Below are 13,473 nucleotides of genomic sequence, written 5' to 3' on the forward strand. Positions count from 1 at the left end.
CCACACTGGATAAGCCAATTCTCATCTGATCTTGAAAGCTAAGAAGTGTTGCCCCTGGTTAGTACTTGGATGGGAGACAACCTGGGAATACAAGTTGCTGGAAGTATTTTTATACTGCCAACACCATTCTGTTTATGCATTCCATTTTCAAACTTATTCATTTATGTACCAGTAGCTAGAAGTAGAAAAGTTCTAACAGAAACCACAAAGTTCATCTACAGCCACACCACACTGGATACGCCCAATCTCATCTGATCTTGGAAGCTAAGCAGTGTTGGGCCTGTTTAATTCTTGGATGGGAAACCACAAGGGAATACAAGGTGCTGTAGGTATTTTTATACTGCCAACACCATTCTGTTGATGCATACCATTTTCAAACTTATTCATTTATGTACCAGTAGTTAGAAGTAGAAAAGTTCTAAAAGAAACCGCACAGTTCATCTACAGCCACACCACACTGGATACGCCCAATCTCATCTGATCTTGGAAACTAAGCAGTGCTGGGCCTGGTTAGTATTAGGATGGGTAATCCACCTGGGATTGCAAGTAGCTGCAGATATTTTTATACTACCAACTCCGTTCTGTTGATGCATTCTATTTTCAAACTTTTTCATTTATTTACCAGTAGTTAGAAGTAGAAAAGTTCTAAAAGAAACCACAAAGATTATCTGCAGTCACACCACACTGGATGCAACCAATCTCATCTGATCTTGGAAGCTAAGAAGTGTTGGGCCTGGTTAGTATTTGGATGGGAGATCACCTGGGAATACAAGGTGCTGTAGGTGTTTTTATACTGCCAACACCATTCTGTTGATGCATTCCATTTTCAAACTTATTCATTTATGTACCAGTAGTTAGAAGTAGAAAAGTTCTAACAGAATCCACAAAGCTTATCTACAGCCACACCACGCTGGATACGCCCAATCTCATCTGATCTTGGAAGCTAAGAAGTGTTGGGCCTGGTAAGTACTTGGATGGGAGACAACCTGGGAATACAAGGTGCTGGAGGTATTTTTATACTGCCAACACCATTCTGTTGATGCATTCAATTTTCAAACTTATTAATTTATGTACCAGTAGCTAGAAGTAGAAAAATTCTAACAGAAACCACAAAGTTCATCTACAGCCACACCACACTGGATACGCCCAATCTCATCTGATCTTGGAAGCTAAGCAGTGTTGGTCTTGGTTAGTATTAGGATGGGAGACCACCTGGCAATACATGGTGCTGTAGGTATTTTTATACTGCCAACAACGTTCTGTTGATGCATTCCATTTTCAAACTTATTCATTTATGTACCAGTTGCTAGAAGTAGAAAAGTTCTAACAGAAAACACAAAGCTCATCTACAACCACACCACACTGGATACGCCCAATCTCATATGATCTTGGAAGCTAAGAAGTGTTGGGCCTGGATAGTACTTGGATGGGAGACCACCTGGGAATACAAAGTGCTGTAGGTGTTTTTATACTGCCAAGACCATTCTGTTGATGCATTACATTTTCAAACGTATTCATTTATGTACCAGTAGTTAGAAGTAGAAAAGTTCTAACAGAAACCACAAAGCTTATCTACAGCCACACCACACTGGATAAGTCAAATCTCATCTGATCTTGAAAGCTAAGAAGTGTTGCCCCTGGTTAGTACTTGGATGGGAGACAACCTGGGAATACAAGTTGCTGGAAGTATTTTTATACTGCCAACACCATTCTGTTTATGCATTCCATTTTCAAACTTATTCATTTATGTACCAGTAGCTAGAAGTAGAAAAGTTCTAACAGAAACCACAAAGTTCATCTACAGCCACACCACACTGGATACGCCCAATCTCATCTGATCTTGGAAACTAAGCATTGCTGGGCCTGGTTAGTATTTGGATGGGAAACCACCTGGGAATGCAAGGTGCTGCAGATATTTTTATACTGCCAACTCCGTTCTGTTGATGCATTCCATTTTCAAACTTTTTCATTTATTTACCAGTAGTTAGAAGTAGAAAAGTTCTGACAGAAACCACAAAGATTATCTACAGCCCCACCACACTGGATACGCCCAATCTCATCTGATCTTGGAAGCTAAGCAGTGTTGGGCTTGGTTAGTACTTGGATGGGAGACCACCTGGGAATATAAGGTGCTGTAGATATTTTTATACTGCCAACACCGTTCTGTTGATGCATTCCATTTTCAAACATGTTCATTTATGTACCAGTAGTTAGAAGTAGAAAAGTTCTAACAGAAACCACAAAGCTTATCTACAGCCACACCACACTGGATAAGCCAAATCTCATCTGATCTTGAAAGCTAAGAAGTGTTGCCCCTGGTTAGTACTTGGATGGGAGACAACCTGGGAATACAAGTTGCTGGAAGTATTTTTATACTGCCAACACCATTCTGTTTATGCATTCCATTTTCAAACTTATTCATTTATGTACCAGTAGCTAGAAGTAGAAAAGTTCTAACAGAAACCACAAAGTTCATCTACAGCCACACCACACTGGATACGCCCAATCTCATCTGATCTTGGAAGCTAAGCAGTGTTGGGCCTGTTTAATTCTTGGATGGGAAACCACAAGGGAATACAAGGTGCTGTAGGTATTTTTATACTGCCAACACCATTCTGTTGATGCATACCATTTTCAAACTTATTCATTTATGTACCAGTAGTTAGAAGTAGAAAAGTTCTAAAAGAAACCGCACAGTTCATCTACAGCCACACCACACTGGATACGCCCAATCTCATCTGATCTTGGAAACTAAGCAGTGCTGGGCCTGGTTAGTATTAGGATGGGTAATCCACCTGGGATTGCAAGGAGCTGCAGATATTTTTATACTACCAACTCCGTTCTGTTGATGCATTCTATTTTCAAACTTTTTCATTTATTTACCAGTAGTTAGAAGTAGAAAAGTTCTAAAAGAAACCACAAAGATTATCTGCAGTCACACCACACTGGATGCAACCAATCTCATCTGATCTTGGAAGCTAAGAAGTGTTGGGCCTGGTTAGTACTTGGATGGGAGACCACCTGGGAATACAAGGTGCTGTAGGTGTTTTTATACTGCCAACACCATTCTGTTGATGCATTCCATTTTCAAACTTATTCATTTATGTACCAGTAGTTAGAAGTAGAAAAGTTCTAACAGAATCCACAAAGCTTATCTACAGCCACACCATGCTGGATACGCCCAATCTCATCTGATCTTGGAAGCTAAGAAGTGTTGGGCCTGGTAAGTACTTGGATGGGAGACAACCTGGGAATACAAGGTGCTGTAGGTATTTTTATACTGCCAACACCATTCTGTTGATGCATTCAATTTTCAAACTTATTCATTTATGTACCAGTAGCTAGAAGTAGAAAAGTTCTAACAGAAACCGCAAAGTTCATCTACAGCCACAGCACACTGGGTACGCCCAATCTCATCTGATCTTGGACGCTAAGAAGTGCTGGGCATGTTTAGTACTTTGATGGGAGACCACTTGGGAATACAAGGTACTGCAGGTATTTTTATACTGCCAACACCGTTCTGTTGATGCATTCCATTTTCAAACTTATTCATTTATGTACCAGTAGCTAGAAGTAGAAAAGTTCTAACAGAAACCACAAAGCTCATCTACAGCCACACCACACTGGATACGAACAATCTCATCTGATCTTGGAAGCTAAGCAGTGTTGGGCCTGTTTAGTACTTTGGTGGGAGACCACCTGGGAATACGAGGTGCGGTAGGTATTTTTATACTGCCAACACCGTTCTGTTGATGCATTCCATTTTCAAACTTATTCATTTGTGTACCAGTAGTTAGAAGTAGAAAAGTTCTAACAGAAACCACAAAGCTTATCTACAGCCACACCACACTGGATACGCCCAATATCATCTGATCTTGGAAGCTAAGAAGTGTTGGGCCTGGTTAGTACTTGGATGGGAGACAACCTGGGAATACAAGGTGCTGGAGGTATTTTTATACTGCCAACACCATTCTGTTGATGCATTTCATTTACAAACGTATTAATTTATGTACCAGTAGCTAGAAGTAGAAAAATTCTAACAGAAACCGCAAAGTTCATCTACAGCCACACCACACTGGATACGCCCAATCTCATCTGATCTTGGAAACTAAGCAGTGCTGGTCCTGGTTAGTATTTGGATGGGAAACCACCTGGGAATGCAAGGTGCTGCAGATATTTTTATGCTGCCAACTCCGTTTTGTTGATGCATTTCATTTTCAAACTTTTTCATTTATTTACCAGTAGTTAGAAGTAGAAAAGCTCTAACAGAAACCACAAAGCTCATCTACAGCCACACCACACTGGATACGCCCAATTTCATCTGATCTTGGAAGCTAAGCAGTGTTAGGCTTGGTTAGTATTTGGATGGGAGACCACCTGGGAATACAAGGTGCTGTAGGTATTTTTATACTGCCAACACCGTTCTGTTGATGCATTCCATTTTCAAACTTATTCATTTATGTACCAGTAGTTAGAAGTAGAAAAGTTCTAACAGAAACCAAAGGGCTCATCTACGGCCACACCACACTGGATATGCCCAATCTCATCTGATCTTGGAAGCTAAGCAGTGTTGGTCTTGGTTAGTACTAGGATGGGAGACCACCTGGCAATACATGGTGCTGTAGGTATTTTTATACTGCCAACAACGTTCTGTTGATGCATTCCATTTTCAAACTTATTCATTTATGTACCAGTAGCTAGAAGTAGAAAAGTTCTAACAGAAAACACAAAGCTCATCTACAACCACACCACACTGGATACGCCCAATCTCATCTGATCTTGGAAACTAAGCATTGCTGGGCATGGTTAGTATTTGGATGGGAAACCACCTGGGAATGCAAGGTGCTGCAGATATTTTTATACTGCCAACTCCGTTCTGTTGATGCATTCCATTTTCAAACTTTTTCATTTATTTACCAGTAGTTAGAAGTAGAAAAGTTCTGACAGAAACCACAAAGATTATCTACAGCCCCACAACATTGGATACGCCCAATCTCATCTGATCTTGGAAGCTAAGCAGTGTTGGGCTTGGTTAGTACTTGGATGGGAGACCACCTGGGAATATAAGGTGCTGTAGATATTTTTATACTGCCAACACCGTTCTGTTGATGCATTCCATTTTCAAACATGTTCATTTATGTACCAGTAGTTAGAAGTAGAAAAGTTCTAACTGAAACGGCAAAGCTCATCTACAGCCACACCACACTGGATCTGCCCAATATCATCTGACCTTGGAAGCTAAGCAGTGTTGGGCCTGGTTAGTACTTGGGTGGGAGACCTCCTGGGAATACAAAGTGCTGTAGGTATTTTTATACTGCCAACACCGTTCTGTTTATGCATTCCATTTTCAAACTTATTCATTTTTGTACCAGTAGCTAGAAGTAGAAAAGTTCTAACAGAAACCACAAAGCTCATCTACAGCCACACCACACTGGACACGCCCAATCTCATCTGATCTTGGAAGCTAAGCAGTGCTGGGCCTGGTTAGTATTTGGATGGGAAACCACCTGAGAATGCAAGGTGCTGCAGATATTTTTATACTGCCAACTCCGTTCTGTTGATGCATTCCATTTTCAATTGTTTTCATTTATGTACCAGTAGCTAGAAGTAGAAAAGTTCTAACAGAAACCTCAAAGCTCATCTACAGTCACACCACATTGTATATCCCCAATCTCATCAGATCTTGGAAGCTAAGCAGTGTTGGGCCTGTTTAGTACTTGGATGGGAGACCACCTGGGAATGCAAGGTGCTGTAGGTATTTTTATACTGCCAACACCATTCTGTTGATGCATTACATTTTCAAACTTATTCATTTATGTACCAGTAGTTAGAAGTAGAAAAGTTCTAACAGAAACCACAAAGCTCATCTACAGCCACACCACACTGGATACGAAAAATCTCATCTGATCTTGGAAGCTAAGCAGTGTTGGGCCTGTTTAGTACTTTGGTGGGAGACCACCTGGGAATACGAGGTGCTGTAGGTATTTTTATACTGCCAACACCGTTCTGTTGATGCATTCCACTTTCAAACGTATTCATTTATGTACCAGTAGTTAGAAGTAGAAAAGTTCTAACAGAAACCACAAAGCTTATCTACAGCCACACCACACTGGATAAGCCCAATCTCATCTGATCTTGAAAGCTAAGAAGTGTTGTCCCTGGTTAGTACTTGGATGGGAGACAACCTGGGAATACAAGTTGCTGGAAGTATTTTTATACTGCCAACACCATTCTGTTTATGCATTCCATTTTCAAACTTATTCATTTATGTACCAGTAGCTAGAAGTAGAAAAGTTCTAACAGAAACCACAAAGCTCATCTACAGCCACACCACACTGGATACGAAAAATCTCATCTGATCTTGGAAGCTAAGCAGTGTTGGGCCTGTTTAGTACTTTGGTGGGAGACCACCTGGGAATACGAGGTGCTGTAGGTATTTTTATTCTGCCAACACCGTTCTGTTGATGCATTCCATTTTCAAACTTATTCATTTATGTACCAGTAGTTAGAAGTAGAAAAGTTCTAACAGAAACCACAAAGCTTATCTACAGCCATACCACACTGGATACGCCCAATCTCATTTGATCTTGGAAGCTAAGCAGTGTTGGGGCTGCTTAGTACTTGGATGGGAGACCACCTGGGAATACAAGGTGCTGTAGGTGTTTTTATACTGCCTACACCATTCTGTTGATGCATTCCATTTTCAGATTTTTTCATTTATGTACCAGTAGCTAGAATTAGAAAAGTTCTAACAGAAACCACAAAGCTCATCTACAGCCACACCACACTGGATACGCCCAATCTCATCTGATCTTGGAAGCTAAGCAGTGTTGGGGCTGCTTAGTACTTGGATGGGAAAACCCCTGGGAATACAAGGTGCTGTAGGTATTTTTATACTGCCAACACCATTCTGTTTATGCATTCCATTTTCAAACTTATTCATTTATGTACCAGTAGCTAGAAGTAGAAAAGTTCTAACAGAAACCACAAAGCTCATCTACAGCCACACCACACTGGATACGAAAAATCTCATCTGATCTTGGAAGCTAAGCAGTGTTGGGCCTGTTTAGTACTTTGGTGGGAGACCACCTGGGAATACGAGGTGCTGTAGGTATTTTTATTCTGCCAACACCGTTCTGTTGATGCATTCCATTTTCAAACTTATTCATTTATGTACCAGTAGTTAGAAGTAGAAAAGTTCTAACAGAAACCACAAAGCTTATCTACAGCCATACCACACTGGATACGCCCAATCTCATTTGATCTTCGAAGCTAAGCAGTGTTGGGGCTGCTTAGTACTTGGATGGGAGACCACCCTGGAATACAAGGTGCTGTAGGTGTTTTTATACTGCCTACACCATTCTGTTGATGCATTCCATTATCAAATTTTTTCATTTATGTACCAGTAGCTAGAATTAGAAAAGTTCTAACAGAAACTGCAAAGCTCATCTGCAGCCACACCACACTGGACACGCCCAATCTCATCTGATCTTGGAAGCTAAGCTGTGCTGGGCCTGGTTAGTACTTGGATGGGAGACCACCTGGGAATACAAGGTGCTGTAGGTATTTTTATACTGCCAACTCCGTTCTGTTGATGCATTCCATTTTCAAATGTATTCATTAATGTACCAGTAGTTAGAAGTAGAAAAGTTCTAACAGAAACCACAAAGCTCATCTACAGCCACACCACACTGGATACGCCCAATCTCATCTGATCTTGAAAGCTAAGCAGTGTTGGGCCTGGTTAGTATTTTGATGGGAGACCACCTGGGAATACAAGGTGCTGTAGGTATTTTTATACTGCCAACACCATTCTGTTGATGCATTCCATTTTCAAATTTATTCATTTATGTACCAGTAGCTAGAAGTAGAAAAGTTCTAACAGAAACCGCAAAGTTCATCTACAGCCACACCACACTGGATACGCCCTATCTCATCTGATCTTGGAAACTAAGCAGTGCTGGGCCTGGTTAGTATTTGGATGGGAAACCACCTGAGAATGCAAGGTGCTGCAGATATTTTTATACTGCCAACTCCGTTCTGTTGATGCATTACATTTTCAAACTTATTCATTTATGTACCAGTAGCTAGAAGTAGAAAAGTTCTAACAGAAATCAAAAGCTTATCTACAGCCACACCACACTGGATACGCCCAATCTCATCTGATTTTGGAAGCTAAGCAGTGTTGGGCCTGGTTAATACTTGGATGGGACACCACCTGGGAATTCAAGGTGCTGTAGGAATTTTTATACTGCCAACACTGTTCTGTTGATGCATTCCATTTTCAAACCTTTTTATTTATGTACCAGTAGCTAGAAGTAGAAAAGTTTTTTCAGAAACTGCAAAGCTCATCTGCAGCCACACCACACTGGACACGCCCAATCTCATCTGATCTTGGAATCCAAGCTGTGCTGGGCCTGGTTAGTACTTGGATGGGAAACCACCTGGGAATGCAAGGTGCTTCACATATTTTTATACTGCCAACTCAGTACTGTTGATGCATTACATTTTCAATTTTTTTTTCATTTATGTACCAGTAGCTAGAAGTAGAAAAGCTCAAATAGAAACCACAAAGCTCATCTACAGCCACACCACACTGGATACTTCCAATCTCATCTGATCTTGGAAGCTAAGCAGTGTTGGGCCTGTTTAGTACTTGGATGGGAGACCGCCTGGGAATATAAAGTGCTGTAGGTATTTTTATACTGCCAACACCGTTCTGTTGATGCATTACATTTTCAAACTTATTCATTTATGTACCAGTAATTAGAAGTAGAAAAGTTCTAATAGAAAGCACAAAGCTCATCTACAGCCACACCACGCTGGATACGCCCGATCTCATCTGATCTTGGAAGCTAAGCAGTGTTGGGCCTGGTTAGTACTTGGATGGGAGACTATCTGGGAATACAAGGTGCTGTAAGCATTTTTATACTGCCAACACCGTTCTGTTGAGGCATTCCATTTTCAAACGTATTCATTAATGTACCAGTAGTTAGAAGTAGAAAAGTTCTATCAGAAACCACAAAGCTCATCTACAGCCACACCACACTGGATACGCCCAATCTCATCTGATCTTGAAAGCTAAGCAGTGTTGACCCTGGTTAGTACTTGGATGGGAGACCGCCTGGGAATACAAAGTGCTGTAGGTATTTTTATACTGCCAACACCATTCTGTTGATGCATTCCATTTTCAAATTTATTCATTTATGTACCAGTAGCTAGAAGTAGAAAAGTTCAGACAGAAACCGCACAGTTCATCTACAGCCACACCACACTGGATACGCCCAATCTCATCTGATCTTGGAAACTAAGCAGTGCTGGGCCTGGTTAGTATTTGGATGGGAAACCACCTGAGAATGCAAGGTGCTGCAGATATTTTTATACTGCCAACTCCGTTCTGTTGATGCATTCCATTTTCAATCTTTTTCATTTATTTACCAGTAGTTAGAAGTAGAAAAGTTCTAACAGAAACCTCAAAGATTATCTACAGTCACACCACACTGAATACGCCCAATCTCATCTGATCTTGGAAGCTAAGCAGTGTTGGGCCTGTTTAGTACTTGGGTGGGAGACCACCTGGGAATACGAGGTGCTGTAGGTATTTTTATACTGCCAACACCGTTCTGTTGATGCATTCAGTTTTCAAACTTATTCATTTATGTACCAGTAGTTAGAAGTAGAAAAGTTCTAGCAGAAACCACAAAGCTCATCTGCAGCCACACCACACTGGATACGCCCAATCTTATCTGATCTTGGAAGCTAAGCAGTGCTGGGCTTGGTTAGTACTTGGATGGGAGACCACCTGGGAGTACAAGGTGCTGTAGGTCTTTTTATACTGCCAACACCATTCTGTTGATGCATTCCATTTTCAAACCTTTTCATTTATGTACCAGTAGCTAGAAGTAGAAAAGTTCTAACAGAAACCACAAAGCTCATCTACAGCCACACCACACTGGATACGCCCAATCTCATCTGATCTTGGAAGCTAAGCAGTGTTGGGCCTGGTTAGTACTTTGATGGGAGACCACCTGGGAATTCAAGGTGCTGTAGGAATTTTTATACTGCCAACACTGTTCTGTTGATGCATTCCATTTTCAAACCTGTTTATTTAAGTACCAGTAGCTAGAAGTAGAAAAGTTCTTTCAGAAACTGCAAAGCTCATCTGCAGCTACACCATACTGGACACGCCCAATCTCATCTGATCTTGGAAGCCAAGCTGTGCTGGGCCTGGTTAGTACTTGAATGGGAAACCACCTGGGAATGCAAGGTGCTGCACATATTTTTATACATCCAACTCAGTTCTGTTGATGCATTACATTTTCAAATTTTTTCATTTATGTACCAGTAGCTAGAAGTTGAAAAGTTTAAATAGAAACCACAAAGCTCATCTACAGCCACACCACACTGGATACTTCCAATCTCATCTGATCTTGGAAGCTAAGCAGTGTTGGGCCTGTTTAGTACTTGGATGGGAGACCGCCTGGGAATATAAAGTGCTGTAGGTATTTTTTTACTGCCAACACCGTTCTGTTGATGCATTACATTTTCAAACGTATTCATTAATGTACCAGTAGTTAGAAGTAGAAAAGTTCTATCAGAAACCACAAAGATCATCTACAGCCACACCACACTGGATCCGCCCAATCTGATCTGACCTTGGAAGCTAAGCAGTGTTGGGCCTGGTTAGTACTTGGATAGGTGACCACCTGGGAATACAAGGTGCTGTAGGTATTTTTATACAGCCAACACCGTTCTGTTGATGCATTCGATTTTCAAACTTATTCATTTATGTACCAGTAGTTAGAAGTAGAAAAGTTCTAACAGAAACCACAGAGCTCATCTAGAGACACTCCACACTGGATCCGCCTAATCTCATCTGATCTTGGAAGCTAAGCAGTGTTGGGCTTGGTTAGTACTTGGATGGGTGACCACCTGGGAATACAAGGTGCTGTAGGAATTTTTATACTGCCAACACCGTTCGGTTGATGCATTCCATTTTCAAACTTATTCATTTATGTTCCAGTAGCTAGAAGTAGAAAAGATCTATCAGAAACTGCAAAGCTCATCTGCAGCCACACCACACTGGACACGCCCAATCTCATCTGATCTTGGAAGCTAAGCTGCGCTGGGCCTGGTTAGTACTTGGATTGGAAACCACCTGGGAATGCAAGGTGCTGCACATATTTTTATACTGCCAACTCCGTTCTGTTGATGCATTCCATTTTCACATCTTTTCATTTATGTAGCAGTAGCTAGAAGTAGAAAAGATCAAATAGAAACCACAAAGCTCTTCTACAGCCACACCACACTGGATACGCCCAATCTCATCTGACCTTGGAAGCTAAGCAGTGTTGGGCCTGGTTAGTACTTGGATGGGAGACCACCTGGGAATACAAGGTGCTGTAGGTATTTTTATACTGCCAACACCATTCTGTTGATGCATTTCATTTTCAAACCTGTTCATTTATGTACCAGTAGTTAGAAGTAGAAAAGTTCTAACAGAAACCACAAAGCTCATCTACAGCCACACCACACTGGATCCGCCCAATCTGATCTGACCTTAGAAGCTAAGCAGTGTTGGGCCTGGTTAGTACTTGGATGGGAGACCACCTGGGAATACAAGGTGCTGTAGGTATTTTTATACTGCCAACACCATTCTGTTGATGCATTCCATTTTCAAATTTATTCATTTATGTACCAGTAGCTAGAAGTAGAAAAGTTCTAACAGAAACCGCAAAGTTCATCTACAGCCACACCACACTGTATACGCCCAATCTCATCTGATCTTGGAAACTAAGCAGTGCTGGGCCTGGTTAGTATTTGGATGGGAAACCACCTGGGAATGCAAGGTGCTGCAGATATTTTTATACTGCCAACTCCGTTCTGTTGATGCATTCCATTTTCAAATTTTTTCATTTAAGTACCAGTAGCTAGAAGTAGAAAAGTTCTAACAGAAACCACAAAGCTCATCTACAGCAACACCACACTGGGTACGCCCAATCTCATCTGATCTTGGAAGCTAAGCAGTGTTAGGCATGGTTAGTACTTGGATGGGAGACCACATGGGAATACAAGGTGCTGTAGTAATTTTTATACTGCCAACACCGTTCTGTTGATGCATTCCATTTTCAAACTTATTCATTTATGTACCAGAAGCTAGAAGTAGAAAAGTTCTATCAGAAACTGCATAGCTCATCTGCAGCTACACCACACTGGACACGCCGAATCTCATCTGATCTTGGAAGCTTAGCTGTGCTGGGCCTGGTTAGTACTTGGATGGGAAACCACCTGGGAATGCAAGGTGCTGCACATATTTTTATACTGCAACTCCGTTCTGTTGAATCATTACATTTTCAAATTTTTTCATTTATGTACCAGTAGCTAGTGGTAGAAAAGTTCAAATAGAAACCACAAAGCTCATCTACAGCCGCACCACGCTGGATACGCCCAATCTCATCTGATCTAGGAAGCTAAGCAGTGTTGGGCCTGTTTAGTACTTGGATGGGAGACCACCTGGGAATACAAGGTGCTGTAGGTATTTTTATACTGCCAACACCATTCTGTTAATGCATTCCATTTTCAAATTTGTTCATTTATGTACCAGTAGCTAGAAGTAGAAAAGTTCTAACAGAAACCACAAAGCTCATCTGCAGCCACACCACACTGGATACACCCAATCTCATCTGATCTTGGAAGCTAAGCAGTGCTGGACTTGGTTGGGAGACCACCTGGGAATACAAGGTGCTGTAGGTATTTTTATACTGCCAACACCGTTCTGTTGATGCATTCCATTTTCAAACCTGGTCATTTATGTACCAGTAGTTAGAAGTAGAAAAGTTCTAACAGAAACCTCAAAGCTCATCTACAGCCACACCACACTGGATCCGCCCAATCTGATCTGACCTTAGAAGCTAAGCAGTGTTGGGCCTGGTTAGTACTTGGATGGGTGACCACCTGGTAATACAAGGTGCTGTAGGTATTTTTATACTGCCAACACCGTTCTGTTGATGCATTCCATTTTCAAACTTATTCATTTATGTTCCAGTAGCTAGAAGTAGAAAAGATCTATCAGAAACTGCAAAGCTCATCTGCAGCCACACCACACTGGACACGCCCAATCTCATCTGATCTTGAAAGCTAAGCTGCGCTGGGCCTGGTTAGTACTTGGATGGGAAACCGCCTGGGAATGCAAGGTGCTGCACATATTTTTATACTGCCAACTCCGATCTGTTGATGCATTCCATTTTCAAACTTTTTCATTTATGTACCAGTAGCTAGAAGTATAAAGTTCTAACAGAAACCGCACAGTTCATCTATAGCCACACCACACTGGATACGCCCAATCTCATCTGATCTTGGAAACTAAGCAGTGCTGGGCCTGGTTATAATTTGGATGGGAGACCACCTGGGAATGCAAGGTGCTGCAGATATTTTTATACTGCCAACTCCGTTCTGTTGATGCATTCCATTTTC

General features: G+C 41.4%; 6 non-coding genes and 49 pseudogenes across 6 annotated transcripts; all 55 read left to right on the plus strand.

Moving 5' to 3' along the window:
• The first annotated feature begins 213 nt into the window (after positions 1-213).
• LOC134961090 (5S ribosomal RNA) lies at positions 214-332 on the plus strand (annotated as a pseudogene).
• Positions 333-439: 107 nt separating this feature from the next.
• LOC134964848 (5S ribosomal RNA) lies at positions 440-559 on the plus strand (annotated as a pseudogene).
• A 107-nt stretch (positions 560-666) lies between these two features.
• LOC134961732 (5S ribosomal RNA) lies at positions 667-785 on the plus strand (annotated as a pseudogene).
• A 107-nt stretch (positions 786-892) lies between these two features.
• Positions 893-1,011, plus strand: LOC134962639 (5S ribosomal RNA; annotated as a pseudogene).
• Positions 1,012-1,118: 107 nt separating this feature from the next.
• On the plus strand, positions 1,119-1,237 carry LOC134960097 (5S ribosomal RNA; annotated as a pseudogene).
• A 107-nt stretch (positions 1,238-1,344) lies between these two features.
• Positions 1,345-1,463, plus strand: LOC134961605 (5S ribosomal RNA; annotated as a pseudogene).
• A 333-nt stretch (positions 1,464-1,796) lies between these two features.
• On the plus strand, positions 1,797-1,915 carry LOC134962626 (5S ribosomal RNA; annotated as a pseudogene).
• Positions 1,916-2,022: 107 nt separating this feature from the next.
• LOC134962987 (5S ribosomal RNA) lies at positions 2,023-2,141 on the plus strand. Its single transcript, XR_010188081.1, has one exon. It is a non-coding gene; the product is annotated as a 5S ribosomal RNA (ribosomal RNA).
• A 333-nt stretch (positions 2,142-2,474) lies between these two features.
• Positions 2,475-2,593, plus strand: LOC134961091 (5S ribosomal RNA; annotated as a pseudogene).
• Positions 2,594-2,700: 107 nt separating this feature from the next.
• On the plus strand, positions 2,701-2,820 carry LOC134964897 (5S ribosomal RNA; annotated as a pseudogene).
• Positions 2,821-2,927: 107 nt separating this feature from the next.
• Positions 2,928-3,046, plus strand: LOC134959929 (5S ribosomal RNA; annotated as a pseudogene).
• A 107-nt stretch (positions 3,047-3,153) lies between these two features.
• Positions 3,154-3,272, plus strand: LOC134961754 (5S ribosomal RNA; annotated as a pseudogene).
• A 107-nt stretch (positions 3,273-3,379) lies between these two features.
• On the plus strand, positions 3,380-3,498 carry LOC134964798 (5S ribosomal RNA; annotated as a pseudogene).
• A 107-nt stretch (positions 3,499-3,605) lies between these two features.
• Positions 3,606-3,724, plus strand: LOC134961361 (5S ribosomal RNA; annotated as a pseudogene).
• A 107-nt stretch (positions 3,725-3,831) lies between these two features.
• LOC134963641 (5S ribosomal RNA) lies at positions 3,832-3,950 on the plus strand (annotated as a pseudogene).
• Positions 3,951-4,057: 107 nt separating this feature from the next.
• LOC134962554 (5S ribosomal RNA) lies at positions 4,058-4,176 on the plus strand (annotated as a pseudogene).
• A 107-nt stretch (positions 4,177-4,283) lies between these two features.
• LOC134960556 (5S ribosomal RNA) lies at positions 4,284-4,402 on the plus strand (annotated as a pseudogene).
• A 107-nt stretch (positions 4,403-4,509) lies between these two features.
• LOC134960785 (5S ribosomal RNA) lies at positions 4,510-4,628 on the plus strand (annotated as a pseudogene).
• Positions 4,629-4,735: 107 nt separating this feature from the next.
• Positions 4,736-4,854, plus strand: LOC134964615 (5S ribosomal RNA; annotated as a pseudogene).
• A 107-nt stretch (positions 4,855-4,961) lies between these two features.
• LOC134960885 (5S ribosomal RNA) lies at positions 4,962-5,080 on the plus strand (annotated as a pseudogene).
• Positions 5,081-5,187: 107 nt separating this feature from the next.
• On the plus strand, positions 5,188-5,306 carry LOC134961952 (5S ribosomal RNA; annotated as a pseudogene).
• A 107-nt stretch (positions 5,307-5,413) lies between these two features.
• Positions 5,414-5,532, plus strand: LOC134960414 (5S ribosomal RNA; annotated as a pseudogene).
• Positions 5,533-5,639: 107 nt separating this feature from the next.
• Positions 5,640-5,758, plus strand: LOC134959456 (5S ribosomal RNA; annotated as a pseudogene).
• A 107-nt stretch (positions 5,759-5,865) lies between these two features.
• LOC134961452 (5S ribosomal RNA) lies at positions 5,866-5,984 on the plus strand (annotated as a pseudogene).
• A 333-nt stretch (positions 5,985-6,317) lies between these two features.
• On the plus strand, positions 6,318-6,436 carry LOC134961453 (5S ribosomal RNA; annotated as a pseudogene).
• Positions 6,437-6,543: 107 nt separating this feature from the next.
• On the plus strand, positions 6,544-6,662 carry LOC134959695 (5S ribosomal RNA; annotated as a pseudogene).
• A 107-nt stretch (positions 6,663-6,769) lies between these two features.
• LOC134962283 (5S ribosomal RNA) lies at positions 6,770-6,888 on the plus strand (annotated as a pseudogene).
• A 107-nt stretch (positions 6,889-6,995) lies between these two features.
• Positions 6,996-7,114, plus strand: LOC134961455 (5S ribosomal RNA; annotated as a pseudogene).
• Positions 7,115-7,221: 107 nt separating this feature from the next.
• On the plus strand, positions 7,222-7,340 carry LOC134962501 (5S ribosomal RNA; annotated as a pseudogene).
• A 107-nt stretch (positions 7,341-7,447) lies between these two features.
• Positions 7,448-7,566, plus strand: LOC134963147 (5S ribosomal RNA). Its single transcript, XR_010188096.1, has one exon. It is a non-coding gene; the product is annotated as a 5S ribosomal RNA (ribosomal RNA).
• A 107-nt stretch (positions 7,567-7,673) lies between these two features.
• Positions 7,674-7,792, plus strand: LOC134964735 (5S ribosomal RNA). Its single transcript, XR_010188243.1, has one exon. It is a non-coding gene; the product is annotated as a 5S ribosomal RNA (ribosomal RNA).
• Positions 7,793-7,899: 107 nt separating this feature from the next.
• Positions 7,900-8,018, plus strand: LOC134962788 (5S ribosomal RNA; annotated as a pseudogene).
• Positions 8,019-8,124: 106 nt separating this feature from the next.
• On the plus strand, positions 8,125-8,243 carry LOC134960837 (5S ribosomal RNA; annotated as a pseudogene).
• A 107-nt stretch (positions 8,244-8,350) lies between these two features.
• LOC134963729 (5S ribosomal RNA) lies at positions 8,351-8,469 on the plus strand (annotated as a pseudogene).
• Positions 8,470-8,578: 109 nt separating this feature from the next.
• Positions 8,579-8,697, plus strand: LOC134960052 (5S ribosomal RNA; annotated as a pseudogene).
• Positions 8,698-8,804: 107 nt separating this feature from the next.
• Positions 8,805-8,923, plus strand: LOC134960752 (5S ribosomal RNA; annotated as a pseudogene).
• A 107-nt stretch (positions 8,924-9,030) lies between these two features.
• On the plus strand, positions 9,031-9,149 carry LOC134962011 (5S ribosomal RNA; annotated as a pseudogene).
• Positions 9,150-9,256: 107 nt separating this feature from the next.
• Positions 9,257-9,375, plus strand: LOC134961601 (5S ribosomal RNA; annotated as a pseudogene).
• Positions 9,376-9,482: 107 nt separating this feature from the next.
• Positions 9,483-9,601, plus strand: LOC134960006 (5S ribosomal RNA). The gene has a single exon (XR_010187685.1). It is a non-coding gene; the product is annotated as a 5S ribosomal RNA (ribosomal RNA).
• Positions 9,602-9,708: 107 nt separating this feature from the next.
• LOC134959715 (5S ribosomal RNA) lies at positions 9,709-9,827 on the plus strand (annotated as a pseudogene).
• Positions 9,828-9,934: 107 nt separating this feature from the next.
• LOC134960746 (5S ribosomal RNA) lies at positions 9,935-10,053 on the plus strand. Its single transcript, XR_010187809.1, has one exon. It is a non-coding gene; the product is annotated as a 5S ribosomal RNA (ribosomal RNA).
• Positions 10,054-10,160: 107 nt separating this feature from the next.
• Positions 10,161-10,279, plus strand: LOC134962331 (5S ribosomal RNA; annotated as a pseudogene).
• A 107-nt stretch (positions 10,280-10,386) lies between these two features.
• LOC134960053 (5S ribosomal RNA) lies at positions 10,387-10,505 on the plus strand (annotated as a pseudogene).
• Positions 10,506-10,612: 107 nt separating this feature from the next.
• On the plus strand, positions 10,613-10,731 carry LOC134960342 (5S ribosomal RNA; annotated as a pseudogene).
• Positions 10,732-10,838: 107 nt separating this feature from the next.
• Positions 10,839-10,957, plus strand: LOC134962623 (5S ribosomal RNA; annotated as a pseudogene).
• Positions 10,958-11,064: 107 nt separating this feature from the next.
• Positions 11,065-11,183, plus strand: LOC134962678 (5S ribosomal RNA; annotated as a pseudogene).
• A 107-nt stretch (positions 11,184-11,290) lies between these two features.
• Positions 11,291-11,409, plus strand: LOC134960596 (5S ribosomal RNA). Its single transcript, XR_010187786.1, has one exon. It is a non-coding gene; the product is annotated as a 5S ribosomal RNA (ribosomal RNA).
• A 107-nt stretch (positions 11,410-11,516) lies between these two features.
• LOC134960648 (5S ribosomal RNA) lies at positions 11,517-11,635 on the plus strand (annotated as a pseudogene).
• Positions 11,636-11,742: 107 nt separating this feature from the next.
• LOC134961646 (5S ribosomal RNA) lies at positions 11,743-11,861 on the plus strand (annotated as a pseudogene).
• Positions 11,862-11,968: 107 nt separating this feature from the next.
• LOC134962417 (5S ribosomal RNA) lies at positions 11,969-12,087 on the plus strand (annotated as a pseudogene).
• Positions 12,088-12,194: 107 nt separating this feature from the next.
• LOC134963439 (5S ribosomal RNA) lies at positions 12,195-12,313 on the plus strand (annotated as a pseudogene).
• A 106-nt stretch (positions 12,314-12,419) lies between these two features.
• Positions 12,420-12,538, plus strand: LOC134959956 (5S ribosomal RNA; annotated as a pseudogene).
• A 322-nt stretch (positions 12,539-12,860) lies between these two features.
• Positions 12,861-12,979, plus strand: LOC134962147 (5S ribosomal RNA; annotated as a pseudogene).
• A 107-nt stretch (positions 12,980-13,086) lies between these two features.
• Positions 13,087-13,205, plus strand: LOC134961784 (5S ribosomal RNA; annotated as a pseudogene).
• A 106-nt stretch (positions 13,206-13,311) lies between these two features.
• Positions 13,312-13,430, plus strand: LOC134964435 (5S ribosomal RNA; annotated as a pseudogene).
• The last annotated feature ends 43 nt before the right edge of the window (positions 13,431-13,473 follow it).

The sequence above is a fragment of the Pseudophryne corroboree genome, chromosome 9, assembly GCF_028390025.1.
Source record: "Pseudophryne corroboree isolate aPseCor3 chromosome 9, aPseCor3.hap2, whole genome shotgun sequence".
NCBI classification, from domain to species: Eukaryota; Metazoa; Chordata; class Amphibia; order Anura; family Myobatrachidae; genus Pseudophryne; species Pseudophryne corroboree.